Source organism: Balaenoptera ricei, chromosome 3, assembly GCF_028023285.1.
Source record: "Balaenoptera ricei isolate mBalRic1 chromosome 3, mBalRic1.hap2, whole genome shotgun sequence".
NCBI lineage: Eukaryota > Metazoa > Chordata > Mammalia > Artiodactyla > Balaenopteridae > Balaenoptera > Balaenoptera ricei.
In genome coordinates, this window is record NC_082641.1 from 49,354,392 (window position 1) to 49,371,945 (window position 17,554).

A 17,554-nucleotide genomic window follows, 5' to 3' on the forward strand; every position below is an offset into this window, starting at 1 on the left:
GTTTTTGTTCTTGTTAATCTGTCTTTGGCAACTCTGATTTAAAGGGCCCTATCCAATGAACCTAAGATGGATAGAAGAAAAAGAAATGTTTTCCTCCCCTCCAGCTGGATAATAAACTCATTTATTAGATTTATTATATATTGTTTGTCTCCCCCCCACTAGAATCCAAAAAACTCACAAGGGCAGGGATCTGGGTTTGTTTTGTTCAGTCATATCTCCCAAGTGCCTAGAACAGTGCCTGGAAAAGTTGGTACCCCATAAATGATTGTTGAAGGAATGAATGAAAGATGTTTTGAAAATGACTTACATTTAGCGGTTCTTTCAGCTTCTGGTTTGAAACTAAACATCCAGGGTGAAGAAATCATAACACTACTTTCGCTGCGACCTGCTGTTCATGTTCCTTGAAAAGAACTATATATACCTTTTGATGGGTCAAAAACACGCCACCTGGGGGAAAATAGAAAGAACATAGACAAAAGTGAGGAAGGAAATAGCCAATCTGGGACAGAGAAGAAAGTCAATCTAGCTCCCCTCTTTTACCTCCTCTGGGTGGCAAACTGTCTGCACTTCCTATTACTTGCCTGTTTCCCTTAAAGATAAACGATGTTCCATTCAGAGAAACCTGTTGGCAGAAGCAATTACTGTTTTCAAAAATAATGTTTTGGTTTTTTTTAAGTGGAACCAAAGAAAAAATAAAGATGGGGGGTTAGAGACAGATAGACATTTTTCTCCCTTTTTGGGGGGAGGGGTGGTAAATGTTGGGAAGGATGACCAAGAAATACTAAAAATAAATATGAAAGTGATTCTCTTCTGGGTGTAACAGTATAGGGTAGACTTATATATGTATTTATTATTCCCTAATTTTTGTATTATTTATAAGCTTTTTAAAACATGATTATATTTTTTTTATTCTTCATACTAAAATGACAAAGATTACCAAATGCCTCAAACAATATCAAACACAAATTATCCCTTCTTTGCCATGTCCAATACAGTGCCAACCACACAGTAAGTACTTAGAGTTTGTAGTGGTAATTATTATGAATCAGTTAATAGAGAACAAAAATCTTTAAGAGAATATAGGAAGATGGAGAATATCAAAATAAATTCACTGAGATTCAACTGAGAAATGTAAGAAGGAGGAGGAGGAGGAGGAATCACAGAAATGAGAGAGGCAAGTAAAAGATTATCCACCAGTTCTTGTTCAAATAGTTTAGAAGATTAAACCCTTTAAACATTATTCTCCAATTGGAGATAATCCTTAAAAGGATAAGTTAGAAAGAAAAATGGGGGCGAGCCCAGTAGATTCTCTCAAAGCTCAAAAGCCAAATTTTATGGAAGAAAAATCATTTGACATAGCCAGTCTGGGACTTTCTATTAAGTGCTGGTGAGAGCTGTTGCTTTGACAGCTAACAACACTCAGACCGTGATGTATTCAAAGAACTGGTGCGGCAAAGACATCAGCAATGGGCACTTCCCACTGCCCAGCACTGACTTTCAGTCCACACTGGAGGACCACCTCCCCTGCTTCATCATTCCCTCCTCACTGGCAGCCTCCCTGGGTTTAGGGCTCTCAGGTTAGCAATCCCGCTCTTGTAACTCTACAGTTCAATGTAAACGGCCATGTGCTTTGTGACTAACTGGGCACAAAGTTGCCCAGCTCTAATGATGGGCTTTCCAGTTACCAAAAAAGTTTCCCTGGAGTACCAGAGGACCATCTCAGTCCTGTGAGGAAGAAGGTGACCTACTCAGTCACTAGCAAGGATCGATGCTCAGTAATTCCTTTAGTCTTCCTGAACTTATCCCTGACCTTGTCCAGTTATTTGTAAAGGACTGTCAGAAAATGTGCAGAAAATTGGAGGTAGTATTTATAGACCTTAGATGAGCCAAATTCTCCTTTACTTGTATTTATTCCCAAAACCTCCTGTTTCTGTGGTTATTTCTTTTCCTTTGGGGGGAAAAAAAAAAAGCCTACTTCCACTTGTATGTACTTTTAATGGAAAGACCCAATAGTTTATTTTTCTGCTAACTCTCAGAAATGCATCATGGGTGTGAATAAATCTGAGCCCTGATCTGACCTTTATCTTTACAATATAACATGAGCACAATAATAATTTACAGGGCTCAGTCCTAAGTGTGATATTTCAATGAGTCGGATAAATATCATTACCTGCAGCCAGCATCCCACCAGGATTCAGACTGAGAGGCAGGTGGGTATGGGCATTTCCAGAGGAGAATCATTAATTTGATGGTAGGTATGCCCCTAAAATCAGCAAAGGTTTCACTCATCACAGGTACATTAACAATTGACAATGTGATTAAAAAAAAAAAAAACACACACAATGTGTGTGTGTCGGGGGAATAGGCTTTCATTTAGCTGAAGAACAAGAAAATCTCCAGCCCTAGCTATGTCAGGTTGACCACTGAACAGCCCAGGTGCATGAACAATTGCTCAGGGCTTCCTTCCCTCTCTGTGCTGGTAAAAGGAAGGTCAAGGAGGCCAGACACGTTATGAATGGAGCAGAATCCCCGGGGGTCCAGGGGTTAGGAAGAAACTTGGGAAGAAGAAACAAGGAAATGGACTGATAGCTCTGCCTGTCTTCAAAGCCCAACCAACATATAAATCATGGAAGAGGGAATCCCTGGTGGTCCAGTGGTTAGGATGCACTGCCAGGGGCCCAGGTTCAACCCTGGTCGGGGAAAGATCCCGCAAGCCGTGTGGCTTGGCCAAAAAAGAAACCAAATCATGGAAGATATTTGACATCCAATCTCACTCTTCTTTGGGAAGGTAACAGTATCAAATGTCTTTTCTTCCTACCTTCCCAAATTCCCCATGCTACTGAAGCCTGACTTTTCTAGACAACATATCTTGTCCCCTGATCCCAGGGTTCCATGAGCAGCCTGACCCAGCAGGTCACTCAGGTTTGTTTTCTACCTTCCCCTTCTCTGAAAATTGAAGCCTCTAGACTTGTAAGAGACCAGTAGGCAGCACCCAGCCTCACTGGCACTCATCAGATTCTTTTCCATACAGAAGGAAGTGTGGAAACCTTTGAGCTAGCTGAGACTATTTCACGGCTCTATATTATATATGTTTCTTCCTATGTTTGCCTATTTTCATCGTATCACAGAAGGCACTTTGTCACTCCCACACTTCCCATTTCTTGTCAGTTTATCCTGTCCCCCACGTAGAATGGAAATTCTCCCTGTACCACATCAAAATGATGTACAGAAGGCAACTACTCAAAAAATAAAAACTCTTAAAAAAGAACGCTAAACAACAATAAAAACCCACAATATGTTCTGATAGAATTGTGCACTTTAATAGGGAAACTGCTCTTCTGAGGAACTAAAGCCATCTTCAAGTTGCAGAGAAACCCGCTTGGTTCAGAGGTTTTCCCCTCTGACCTGGCTCTGCCCCCCACTACAATTTTAATATCATGCTTTGGTAGGTTTGAGAAATATCTTGACAAAGTTCTCCTTTGTATGGAAGAAAAAGTTTGGATTTTGTGTAAGACATTCATACGCTTGTCTTGCCCATAACCAACAGATTAAATACACACATATCACTTGCCGAGAGTTCCAGCTGTTTAGATTTTCACCCAAACGTGTGAATAAAAACCGCAGGCAAAACAAGTACTGTCTCTCATACCTTTTATGGATTAACAAATAGCCCTTACTCTGCTGATGCCCATTCTTAATTGGACTATGCTGTGAGGAGCAATTAAGCCTAAATGGCCACTTGCTGAGAGCTGGTGAAAGAAATGCTGCAGCTTGAGGCATTGGCATTCTCCAAATAGAGCACATATGCTTGGCTTTGGTGCCCATAAAGAAAGGAGATTTACTTATTTTTCTGCGCTTTTGAAAGTGAAAAAGGGCTATTGTTTCAGGTACTCAGTGCAAATTATTCAAGGAAATTTTTTAGACAAAATAATTTTTGCAACTTCCATGCAAGAAATGCAGAGATGAAAGAGCTTTGTTCCCTCGCGAAAGAGGGCAGCAACTGTGCGAGAGAGGCCTCTCCCCTCCCTCCACCTCATGGCTTGTCTCCATTGCCTGAGCGAAGGACAGATCACAACCAGCAAAATGAAGCAGGCAGTGAGACAATCCCCTGAGCACAAACAGACCCTCAACTGAATAGCAGGTAACGGTGGAAGAGAAGTTTTATTAACGAACACATACTCAGAGGCATTATTTCTCAGTGTATGTTTTTGCTCTTGAAAATGGAGGAGAGCAAGAATAATGAGGTTAAAGTTAAGACTGATCTGCTCCTTTCAGCACGGAAAGCTCATTTCAAGCAGCCCCCAAGACGTTCTCCAATCATAGACACATATATTGTTGGCCTCGGTTACTGATATCTGTGTCGTTCTATTTTAGTGTGGACAAGGGACAGAGGAGACAAACTGGACTTTTCTCCTGAGCCACAAGGAGATCCACTGAAAAGGTTTTGCTATTGTTGCTCTTGCTTTTCTTGTAGGAAAGAAGAGAAAATCCATTGCCTTTGTAAACATTATATTCATCATTATTGAAAAATAAACTTTAAGTGATCAAGGAGGAAAAAAAGATGCAAAGAGAAAAAAAAAATCACTCCAAATTCTACTACCTGTAAATACCCATCATTTTTCATTCTGAGAACACCATTCCAAACACCTCTGTATGTACATATATAGATAGAAGAAACAGGCATAATCCTACAAAACCGAGATCACAGTATAAGAGCTATATATTTTTGTGTTGTTTTGTTTCATTCACTTTCACAGCAAAAATATTCTGTAGTAATTTTGAATAAATTACTGAACTTCAGAAAAACTTTTCTCCCCAACAAATTATTTTAATATTTAAAATATGTCTCTTTGTTACCGGGGGTGGGGGACGGCCTGTGCATGGTAGGTGTTGAAAGGAAAACTTTACCCACTTAGGTTCAATGTTAGGGGGCCTGCAAATTAACTGGCAGTAGACAGATTAACAGGAAAAAAGTTGGGGTGTATCTACACACGCACTTGGGAGCACTCAGGAATGAGTAACACACTGAAGAGCCAGAGGTAAAAGTTTATGTACTAACATAACAAAAAGGGAGAGGGGGTTGGGCATCAGTGGGAAAGTATGAAAGAGCCTATTGGGCTTTTTGATGCTAATAGGCAACTGTTGCTAAGAGTCAGTCTTTTCCAGAATAGGAAACTCCCTCAGGAAAGGATCGATGGCAGCTGTATTTTCAGGAGGCTCTGCTTAAGTTTAGGTAATGTTTCCTCTTGCAGCTCTTCAGATGTTTTCATTTTAAAGTAATTTTCATGTCACTTTGGTGGGCTGTTAATCCCTTCCTAGGATTTTTAGATGCATCGCTGGCCTTTACCCACAAAACACCAGTAGAAACACCATCCTCCCCCAGTGAGACAACCAAAAATATCTCCAGACAGGGCCAAATGCCCCTGGGAAGGTGGGTCAAAAACGTCTCTAGATGAGAACTGCTGCTCCAAGGTTTAATAAAAAAGAAATAGAATTATGGGGAAAAAACACTGACAGATTGAAATCATAATTTTAAACCATACCATTCGATGTTGAACAATATCTATTTACTCCTTGCCATGAAAGATGAAAAAATTGACACTTTTAATCCCTTCTACATTTCCTCCTTCCATCTCCCAACATTGGTTAGCCATTATTTTTATGTTTTCAAGATTTAAAACACATTTTGTTAGGGAATCGTTGCCTGAAATCACCCACCTTGGCCAGGCACAATAAAAACCATTTGCACAAGTTGTCTCACAACAGGAGGTCCCAATAAGGAACATGGTGCTGCCACTGAAAACTAACCAACTAATTCAGGAGGGGCCAAAAGGAGGGAGGAGATGCCAGCCCATAATATGTCTTGTAAAAGTAACTGGAAGAATATGGGAGGGACCAAAAGGAGGAAGGAGACACCAGGTCACAATATGTCTTGTCCACCTCTCAGAAACCCTCAGGCTGGAATCCATCTTGGCTTAGAGATGCACACACCACCAGGAAGGACCCTGTGTCAGACAAAATATGGGCACAAGCAAGATGATTGGCCAGAGACAACCTGGAAGGCTAACCCCATTACCACAAAACCCGAGACTGTGAGCCACGTGGCAGAACAGTTCTCCTGGGTTCCCTTGAGACAGAGAGGGGGTAGGGCACAACGTTTAAAAGAATGACATAGCCCAAGGACACGACATAAACTGGTTAGAACCAACTAGGTCGAAGATGGCAGACAAGTCGACTTCCACTAGACCTTGAGCCTCAATATATGCTCATTGTAACACACCAGCACTCTAAATGACACACGCACAGGCGCCATGACAGTTCCAAGGCTGACCATAAAAGGTCAAAAAGTGGGCAGTGGTCCAATTCCTGGAAATCCCCACCCCTTCCCCCAAATAGCTAGAATACTCCCCCTACTCATGAAATTACCTATGAAATTACCCACCCCTATGAAAAGTGACAACCCCATACCCTGGTGCCTCTTGCCTTCAGAGATGGCCCACACTCTGTCTATGGAGTGTATTTCTCCCTGAATAAACCTTCTTTCACTGTACAATGGCTCACTCTTGAATTCTTTCCTGCACAAAGGCAACAACACACACTCGGCGGCCACCCCAGGGACTCTCCTGAAACCTGGGATGTGACCATCCTCTCTGGCCCCACTTTCTTTCCTGCAACACCCTTACCCTGCTGCTCTCTGCCCAGGTGTCCTTTCCCAATAGTCTTTTGCTTTGTCAGTATGTGTGTCTCCTCAGATAATTCATTTCCTAGTGTTAGACAAGAGCCCACTCTCAGGCCCTGGAATGGTTCCCCCTTCAGGTAACAACTTAATTTTGTAACTTTAATTCTGACAATTAGGAACCTATTAAGATAAATCCAGGTTTACCTCCCCCCCTCCCCGTCCTTTATCACAGCTCTCTCTTTATTCCTGAGTTCATGAAGCAGATGTCAATGGGACTCCTCCAGAATTAGAGATAAAACTTCTAAATTGTACATAGAAATAAAGCACCCCTACATTCTAGAGAGAAGTACTAAGGAACCCCAGACACACCCCTCCCAGAACTTTGAAGAGTCATGGCAGTTCTGACCCTGCTATCATCCATCTCCCATTCCAGCCTACATATTCAGAAGACAAGAACTCAAGGAAGATTGTGGGGATCAGCTAGGAGGATTTTCCTCTTCTGCACTCCCCCCCAAAACACACACACACAGCAAGCCAAATGAGGGACCAATGTAATAATCACTAGTAGAGACTTGTGGTGCCTGAAAAAATCTGAGACAGGGCTCTCAATCCTCTTTAGGCATCTGCACACTTGCTGATCTTCCATTCTGTGCCTAACTGAGGTTGACAAAAAAGAGATCTGGAGAAAGAAAGCAAGGCAGAGTGCAGGTGATGGTGAAACAACATATACTCTAGATATTTAGTGGCAAGAGGCATGAGTTTCCCGAAGGTCAGGTGCCCACGAGGTAGCCAGGTTGAGCCACCTCAGTAGCACCATATCTAAGAGGACAGCCTGCCAGACAAGAGGATTCCAGCAGCTGGAGGCTGTGGAGTAGACTCCCAGAGGTGGGAGCTCAGCTGGAGTCAGAGGGGTCTTGACAGAGAACCAGCCATTTGTCTGGGAGGGAATGTTCTTAAAGGACCCCCAAGAACTCACACATATCCCTTTGGAGAACACCAGCATTTGGACCTCTCTCACACAGAATAAATCAGAGGCAATAACAACCTAAAAACACCCGAAGGCACCGTCTAAGTGATGTTCACCCCCTTTCCCCCCCATCTCTTCTTCTGACTACAACACAACAGAGGAGAAAAGGACTCACAAGAAAGAGAGTGTAAGGAAGGGAGATGAGAGAAGGAAGAAGGATCTCTGTGTAGGGGAGGAAAAATCATTTTTCTTCTCCCCTCTTAGGTTCAACGGCTGGAACCCAAAATAAAACTGATAAAAGACAGAATAAGAAGGGAGTTCCCTGGTGGTCTAGTGGTTAGGATTTGGTGCTTTCACTGCTGTGGCCCAGGTGCAATCCCGGGTTCAATCCCAGGTTCAGTCCCTGATCAGGGAACTGAAATCCCGCACAGCATGGCCAAAAACAAAAAAACCAAAAATCAGAATGAGAAGAGAAAACAATAGTTTTAATTATGTACTATGCACAGGAGCTCACAAAGTATAATGTGGCTCAAGGAAGTGGCCAAATGATTGAAGCTTATATACCATCTTAGGCTAAACAAAGTGGGGTTTGAGCCTCTGGGGTGAGTAGGAATGGTTATAGGAGTAAGAAACAAGAGCCGTCTTTTTATGCAGATAAGATTCTCAGGTGATAAAAGTTGTCTCTGGGAGTAGATCTCTTCCTGGTACAGAGACATCTTTACAAATGGAAATTTCCTTTACAAATGTAAATTTCCTCTGCAAAAGGGAAAATCTGTACTCTATTTTTAGGGGAGGGAGGTAAAGAGCTTTTCTTACATCTGGTGGTTCTTGGTTGGCAGTTAGCTCAAAATAATTCATATGCCAAAGAGACATATTTTGGTGCCCATCATCTGCCATAGGTGCCCAACCTTGGAGTGGAAAGAAAATGAGAGTTAAACTGAATAAGGGATAGAACCAGCCTTATTGGATTTTGAATACTTGAAATTACCAGAAATGTGATGGGATCAGACCAAGATATTGCTAAAAGAGCAAGAAAGGAAGATTTGACTAGGACAGTCTAAAGACTCTGGAGAATATGAAGAAATATTTTATATTTGGATATTTCAAATTCAACCTATTCAATAAACTGGTTACATTTATTCTGAATCATCTCCTGATCCGCTGGACTTATTTTTTCCAAGGACTCGTATCTACTGTACTGCCTAAGTACTTGCATTATTGAGATTATCTGTTCCCTTTAGACTTGAACTTGCATAGTTAATAAATTACTTAGTAACACTTTATTGGCATTCCTTCACCATCTTTTGGCATTGAATCTTGCTATGAAAAGTCTGAAGTCAGCCAGACTTTCCCCTTCTCTATGACTTAATTTCTTTTCTTCATGCCCATATAAATCTTCCTTTATCTCATATTCAGTAACTTTTTAAGGATATGGCTGTGTGTTGGCTGTGTCGTGCCGATCTTTACTGGATCGTGCTTTAATGTGCTGATTCAGGCTTTTACTGAAGGAAACTGTTTTCTTCTATATTATTGAAATCATTTCTGTTCCATCTGGTCCCATAGGGCTCCATTCTGATTATTATTATCTTTGAATCTTTTTTTTTTTTTTCAGTTTTCATAAAGCATTTATTTTTCCACTACAAGTTCCTCATTTTTTCATTAGTAATCTGGAGTATTGGCAAGACCAGAACCATTTTCAGCTGAAAAGTCATAAAATAAGATCATCAAACAAGGGGAACATATTTTAAATGAGGACTTGTAGATTTCTTCTTTACTCAGCTCTTTTATTATTAATAGTAAAGTGAGTGAGAGAAAAGTTGTCAGGTAAAGACCATGAATGTGGGTCAGAAGTCCGGAACCTATCCCAGCTCTGCCTCTTACTGGTCACGAAATCTTGAGTAGGGAATCCAACTTCTCCATGGTCAATTTCCTTATTTGGAGTTGGAGATAAAGCTTTCCTGAGTACAGTCCCAGGAACATTGGTTGCATGAGGTATTAGTAGGTGACAAAGAAGAAAGGGTTTCATGGTCAAATACATTTGGGAAATTCTACATTAGGCAATCCTAGATTAGACAAAGTATCTTTTTTTTTTTTTCTCTCCTCTAATCAGATTACCAAAATTTAGTGTATTTGGAAGAATTCTTCTCTAGCAAAATACATTTTTTTTTCTTGAATATCCATAGGTTTTACTTATAGGAATCAACAAGGCCAGAACATTATTGTCAAAAAGTTCTTTAAAGTCTGTCTTAAATAAATACAGTGATGTCTTCCAGTTATGAGACCTATTACTACAAAGAATATGAAAATATATGAATACAATTGAAGCCCATTTAAATTATTTGGCTTTTAGCTGAAACTTATTTAAAGTATGTTTTAGTTGGTTGTGGTAGAGATTGTGCTATTGCTCCTAGTTATTTGTTGCCCTCTTTGTGTGTTATTTGTGTATTCCTACCTATTTTTTTTCACACACACACACACACACACACACACAGACTGTATTTTATTTTTACAAGAGATAAATAGACTGACACCAAGCATTGTAAATGGATGACCACAACAAAAGCAACAATGATTGCAATTACCAAACATGAAACACACTCATACTACGTCATAATATTGACATTCAGTCCAGTAATCCTCCACTGTAACAGCCCCTTTACTTTGCAGTGAAAATTGATTTGTATATTCTTTGCCTCTGAGTCCTTGTGGGATTTTTTCTTTTTTTTAAATTCAAACAGAAAGTCACAAAAATTATAATCGTTTGAATGGTTCACTGTTTGGTTTTTTTTTTTAAATAAATTTATTTATTTATTTATTTTTGGCTGTGTTGGATCTTTGTTGCTGTGTGCAGGCTTTCCCTAGTTGCGGTGAGTAGGGGCTACTCTTCACTGCAGTGAGTGTACTTCTCATTGCGGTGGCTTCTCTTTGTTGCATAGCACGGGCTCTAGGCGCACGGGCTTCAGTAGGTGTGGCACACGGGCTCAGTAGTTGTGGCTTGCGGGCTCTAGAGTGCAGGCTCAGTAGTTGTGGTGCACGAGCTTAGTTGCTCCGTGGCATGTGGGACCTTCCCAGACCAGCTTTCGAACCCGTGTCCCCTGCATTGGCAGGTGGATTCTTAACCACTGCGCCACCAGGGAAGTCCAGCTCACTGGTTTTGTGATTTTAAAAAATCATGTGAATTTGCTGAAAAATGTGGTACGAATCACATACTCACAGTCAATCTTTATTTCCCATGTCTTGGGGCACTTCTCCCCTTAGCTTTAGGCCGACAGGAACTTCTGTGGGCATTGCTCTCTTCTTTACCTCATCTTTGGGATCTTCCCTCAACCTGGAGGTTAGAGCATTCATTGAAGGTTTTTAAAGAGACTACTGAGAACTCTATTTGTGGGTGAGTACCCTAAAAGTCAAGGTATATAACACAGGAGAAGAATGAAGGCAGTGAAAACAATTACTTTAGCCCTTGAGTTTTAGTGTTCCCTCCCCATTCCTAACATATCTCAGCAACACATAAAACTATCTTTACCTAATGTTTTAACTCCTCTTTTTTTAAGAATAAAAAAGTATGAAATCAAAGAGATACACTGAGAAATTTTTAGGAATGGACATCACTCTCTGTCTGCCCACAGTATTACTCAGCCACCGTGTCTAAGATGGGAGGAGAGAGAGAGAGAGAGAGAGAGCAGTATCCCTGTGCCCGGCTTAGAGGACAATCACACAGAACCCCCTGGCAGACTACAATAGGGGTATCTTGTTGCTTAATATTGGCTATCACAGTTCAGAGCATTCTCTGGGTCTCCCTCTCCACTCATACCTCTGACTTTGCCTCACCTGTAAGAAACTGGCTAGGTGGTATTTTTCTGAGGCCAGCTTGTACTACCTAGAAGTACACTCTAGAAAGGTTGGGGGACATGGATGAGGAAGGATTATATGTCAAGCTTCCCATCGCTAGTTTTCTACTTTATCAATGTATCGAAATTTTAGGGGTAGGTGTTGGGGGGGGGGTAATTATAACTTTCTGTCTAGAAATGAAACATTTAAATAATTTAACAGCATTTCTCATCTAACGTTCAAAAATTCCTAGAAGGCAAAGTGGAAGGGATGAAGACCACGGAGTGCAACCCTTCAGTTTACCAATGACCAGAGCGAAGGTTAGTACCTAGACTAACTGATCCCCAGACTAGTGTTCTTCCACTACATCAGATGCTGCTCCTCCCCATAGGAAAATGTGAACAATAAATAAAGGGGACAAGGGACCAATCTTATTAAATGATAGAAAAAACAAACTAGCAGAGAAGCCCCCACAGAGTTCTCAGTAAGGGGGATGTCACACCACTGCAACTTGCTTCCATCAGGTGTCTTTTAGAGAAGCAGAGCTGTTGTTGTTGTTAGAGATTAGTGAATTAAACGTGTAATTTTTCCCTTCCAAGTTCACTGACTCTCTTCCCCCACCAAATTCTCTCCGTGAACCCCGGATTAAGAACCCTAGATGTGCTGGTAAAACCATGAGTTCCAATTTGGAATGCCAGCAATGTATCTCCCCTGTTCAAACACCAAGCTGCTTAAGGTTTCTCCAGTAGCTGTATCAGGAGGTAATCATCATAAGAAGAATCTGGGAGAGTTTAGTCGCTCCCTCCAGGATGCCAAGGTGTGGAGCAGGAATGGGATTTTGGGACCAGAACTAAGAATGGAAGGATTTCACCAGGAGCAATTACTCAAGAGAGTGAAGAGAGATCCCTGGCTTATAGAAGAGCCTAGTGATAATTCCTTCTAATCCTACTTCTTTCTCCCTTTTTTTCCTCTTTTCCCCTTGATCCTTCTCTTTCTCCTTGCAGTAGCAAGAACAGGAGGCATGGCACTAGATTATTGCTGAGGTTTTCCTTGTGTAGCTATTAAGAAGTATAGAACAGCAAAGTCCTTCTCTTGGAATCACTCAAAAGATATGATATAAAACATACACGATGATTTGGTCAGAGTTGTGTATTTCAGTAGTATTTAAAGTTACAAAACATTATTATATGATTAAAACGTCATTAGTGAGGACATAATTATGAATTGAGATAGCACAAGACACAACAAAAATCCATTGTCAAATATGACTCACACATAAAACATCTTATCTACTACCAAGCTTTACCAATAATTTCAAAGATGCAAATAATGAAGAGGCACAGGTACAATGGGGAGAGGTTCACAACCCCTCACACAATTCCCTGTATTCTTCCTGTATCAAAGGTGCTCTGGTCCAACATAATAGATGAGGCCTCTAAGAAAGGTATGGAACCACTTTGCTTACCCAGAAGGAGCTACTTAGTTCTGGAAACATCTGAAACATCTCCATTTTCTACTCAGATATTTACATAGTTTACATGACATTTTCCAGAGAGCCATGCCCCATAAATCCGAAGATTCCAGGTTTGTTTACCTAAGAAATCTTAGACACAAAGTACATTCTGTTAAAAGCATTCCATGGATGAGGACTCTTCTGTCTGCAAAATCATTTAGTTTGTTGGGAGGTTTGCCATTAGTAAATTAGTCTGTAAATTAGTATTTACAAGATTAGACCAGTTTATTTGCCATCCTTCTTACCTAGGAACAGATCCCTCACCCCAGTAAAGGAAGACAATGGATCACAGACCTACTTCTTCCAAGGCACATTATGCTACATCCAGATAACTTTATGGAATTATAACAGTTTATATATATTTTTTTTTTAATTTTTATTTATTTATTTATTTATTTTTGGCTGTGTTGGGTCTTCGTTTCTGTGCGAGAGCTTCCTCTAGTTGCGGCAAGCGGGCGCCACTCTTCATCGCGGTGCGCGGGCCTCTCACTATCGCGGCCTCTCTTGTTGCGGAGCACAGGCTCCAGATGCGCAGGCTCAGTAATTGTGGCTCACGGGCCTAGTTGCTCCGCGGCATGTGGGCTCTTCCCAAACCAGGGCTCGAACCCGTGCCCCCTGCATTGGCAGGCAGATTCTCAACCACTGCGCCACCAGGGAAGCCCATAACAGTTTATATTGACAGAGGATATGTTGATATATTGATCAATGACAAGAGCCTAACTATAATATTTGCATTATCATCTCAACTAAGTAAAAATATTGTAGAAAAGCTAAAAGATAAAAACATTATGAAAAACTAAAAAGATTTTTAAACGATTATTTTTGGGTCTATAGATTATGAATAATTATTCTTTATATTTTCAGGATTTTCCACAAGAACTCTGTATTATTGTTATCATTTTTTAATTAAATTAATGCATGCAGGAAAATCTAAGTAGCATACTGGACAAAGCATAGACTTTGAAAGTAAACTGATCCGAATTCAAACTCTGGCCTGACTGCTCACTGTTATGAGATGTGGGGCAAATTAGCCTATTTCCTCGGCTGTAAAGTGAGAAATAAAATACCTCTGAGGGTTGCTGTGAATTATAAGCAGATACATCAACCATAAATGTTATACACCTCATTAGACAGCCTCTACCTTTTTGCCTCCCATGGAGGACCAACAATTTACTTGCCCTGAGAAAGCCTCCTCCTTGGCTACCTCTACACAGTTGGGCCAACCAGCCATATGCCCAGAGTCGCTCAGTCTCCCTGCCATTTCTATGTTTGAATGAAATGCAATACCCTAAGATCTGGGATGTTGCACCCTGGCAGCTACTGAAGTGTGAGGAAATTAACTCTCAACTGGAAAAACTTTAACCAGTGGAGAAACAGAGATAGGAGAGATACGGGAAGTAAATTGCCCTACCTTCTGCTCTTCAGTCAACTGCTCTGAGGTGAGATTTCTTTATAGAGTCTTTCCAGAAAAGCCCCACATAGTCTTGCAGACATACCTGCTGAGTGGCCTGCCTGGTCTCGCCATGGTTCTTACAAAGCACTAGTCAGTGCAGTCACTTTGCTTTGCTTCACAACTTCTCTTACCTCACTTTTATGTTTCATCACTTTTGCTGCCCTGAGTTTGTACCTCAACATAAATTATCAGTGCTTTATTCTTTGCCTCACACTCTGCTCTACTTTCTGGGAAACCTGAGTCAAAACAGCAGATAATTTATATAAAGCACCCAGCATATAATTATCCCTCAAAAATAGCATGTGTTCGTATAAGCCTATGTGGCATGTGGATGAGGGTGTGTGCACGAGCACACATGCAGCAGATAATACAGGAGCTGCTCTTGTTGCATTATTTTAGGTCTTTATAAATGCTAATGTACCATAAAATTTACATAAATAACCTCCTTTATTACCAATCCCACTTCCTGCCCCATTTCTTCCTATTAAACAAAGTAGAAACCCAACATATTTATTTCAACCAACAGTGAGATCACCTTCAAACTATGAATTATTATTAAAAAAGTATAAATCACATGCCCAGTGTTTGAGTCAGGATAGTATCATGGTTAAAAGCATAAAGTTTAACATCAAACAGACATGGATTGTAATTCCATCTCTGTATGATCTGAGAGAAATTAGCCTTTTAGGAACGCTTTCCTCATCCAGAAACTGATGAAATAAATATCTTGCTGCATGTTTGAATTAAATAATGAATGTAAAGTTCTTAGCACAGAATCTGTACGTCAGTTAAATTGTTATTGTTAATATTATTTAAAATGCCGTTTATAGTATACATCCCAAATCAAGCCATGGTAACATTTAAAAATGTGTTAATGAAGACTAGGAGTTAGGATGAAAGTAGAAACTAATTCATTCATGGGTTAAATATGTTCTAATGCTTGGGTATAGTCCAGGGAGGATCCAAAGTCCTGAGGCACATGTCAGAACAGTCACTTATCAGATGTGTGAAATGCTGACACATCAGCAACACAGAAGATGGAGAGAAGCTGGGTGGCAAGGGCAGGCTGGACAAGGCAGCCTGGGGCCTGAAGAAATCAACCCAGAAATATGCTTGGTCCTTTGAGAATAGCTGTGGGGGCTGGTAGAGGGGGCAGACTCTATCACTCTCCCGAGGCTTCATGGCCCCAGCCAAGCTGACTAGGATTCTGGTCCTGGTTTATGCAGTACAGTGTCAGATAGGAGAACTCAGACAGCAACTCACTCTCTACAGGAAGCCCCAATTCCACGGCTCAGGGGTGCTCCATAAAGTCCCTCCAACCTACTAGCTAGTATGTCTCAAGCAGCGCATCTAATCATAGATCTCAGTGGTCTAGGCTGCTAAGATATCTTTCCGACTTGTCTGGATTAACTCAGGATAGGGCTGAACTTGTAGATGGAAGGCATGTAATGACTCAGGTATGAGAACTGAGAACCACAGAGGGTGATAAATAGACCTACGTCAGGAGAGAGAAACTAGCCCACTTACTGAAGAGGGTAAAGAAGGCGAGAGGCCACAGCATACCCACGACTAATTCACCGTAAGAAGCCTTATATCCTTCATGTCATGAGTAAAATCATAGAAAAATCTAAGCAACACACTCTGGACTCGGCCTCCAAGGACATTGAGTCCTCAGCCATGCTAGTTCCAACTTTCTGCAGGAACATTTTAAACCCAAATCTTTACTGGATTCCTGTCCAAAATAAATCTCTTAGGAAACTGTGGCCTACGTTCCCTCCCCCACCATACCCCCGCCTTTTTTATTAACAAAGATTCTCTGGGATTCCTTAACTTTTTCATGTAAAAACAGTAAACTGTAGAACAAAACTTCAGCCTCTCCTCTGCTCCCAACAAATACTTCAAAACTCAGTATCATTTGCATCTTTTCACATCAGGATATCATCCATCTCATGGCTTAACATGATGAGATGATGCTGGAGGACATTATTATTTCATGTTTCTATTCTGAGAAAGATGTCTCTCTTCAACTTAACTACTAGCTGACAAAAATAATGTTGAACATCTGCAAGAGATAAAACAACTTGAATCCAATTTCCTTTCACATAGATTAAGAGCCCCATTCTCCTGTCACTTATGTAGCATATAACTCAATTTTTTGCAATATTTAAATGAGAGGCTAGTTTTTCAGGTCTGTCATGTGGATGACATAAATTTTTTATTTTGTCCCTTCCAGTGATATAGTGGATATATGAGACCCTGTCAGAATGTGGCAGCTCAGAAAAGAAACGGGGAATCACACACTAAAAGACAGAAAGACCAACATACAAGAGAGGCTGTAAGAAAATCTCCTCTTTTAAGAATATAAATAAGTAAATCACATAATGAGATATGTTCCATCAGGATATGCAACTTTCAAATTGAACGTTTGTCACCTGTATGGATCAAAGAGGAAATGGCCTATAATTTGTAATTAATTTGACAGTCAAGATACCTAAACAGAAACGTAACACCTGTGACTAAAACAAAAAGTGGTTTGATTGGTTCAAGTAACTGGAAAGTCCAGGGGTTACTGGCTTCAGGTAATGGTTGATCAAGGTCTTATTTAAAGTCACCAGGATCTATTTCTTCATGTCTTCTGGCTCTATCTCCTTTGTGTGAGTCTCATTCTCAGACAAACTTTCCCCAAATGGGAAAAAGTTGGCTATAGTAGCTCCAGTCTTCTGTTACAAATTTATTAAGGAGAATCAACTTGTTGGGCAATTTTAAGGGTTAAGTTAGGAAAACATAAAACACTCTAGGTGTTTAAAGCAGAAGGAATCTAATTCAGGGAATTGGTTACATGGGTTACAGAAGAACTGAGAACCAGAAAGAAGGCAATCAAGAAATTAGAAATAACAGGAGACTACTGCCACTCTTGGGGCAGGTAGGACAAATGGGAAAGTAGTGGTATTGGAACTCAGGAGTATAGGTCAACTGGCAGAATGTAGAACCATGACAAGTCTAACAGAAACTGGTATCATAGAGGAGAAATAGCCACTGATGGGGATACTGCCCAAGGTAGAAGGGAAAGATGGAGTTACCCTGGCCTCTTCTACCTGCTCTCCTCTCTTGTAG